Genomic DNA, 276 nt, shown 5'->3' with positions numbered 1-276 from the left:
GTCTCCATCACGTGGTTCCGCCCATCTCACATCTCACATCTCCAAACGAATCAAATATGTTGATGGTGGCCGATCGATCATGTGAATAGAAGGGTCAGACTGGTGACAGTCGAAGCGACAAAAAAGGTCGATCGAGTTGATTAGGTTGAGTCGACGGAAGGGTTGAACGAATTGATCGGACCAGTGGCGGTCAATCGGTCGAACCGATGAAAAGGATCGATCAAGTCGATAAGGCTGGTGGCGGCCGATCCATCAAGTTGACAAGAGGGTCAGACA

Source organism: Phalaenopsis equestris, unplaced genomic scaffold (assembly GCF_001263595.1).
Source record: "Phalaenopsis equestris unplaced genomic scaffold, ASM126359v1 Scaffold000002, whole genome shotgun sequence".
NCBI classification, from domain to species: Eukaryota; Viridiplantae; Streptophyta; class Magnoliopsida; order Asparagales; family Orchidaceae; genus Phalaenopsis; species Phalaenopsis equestris.
Note: the sequence above shows the minus strand (reverse complement) of the source record.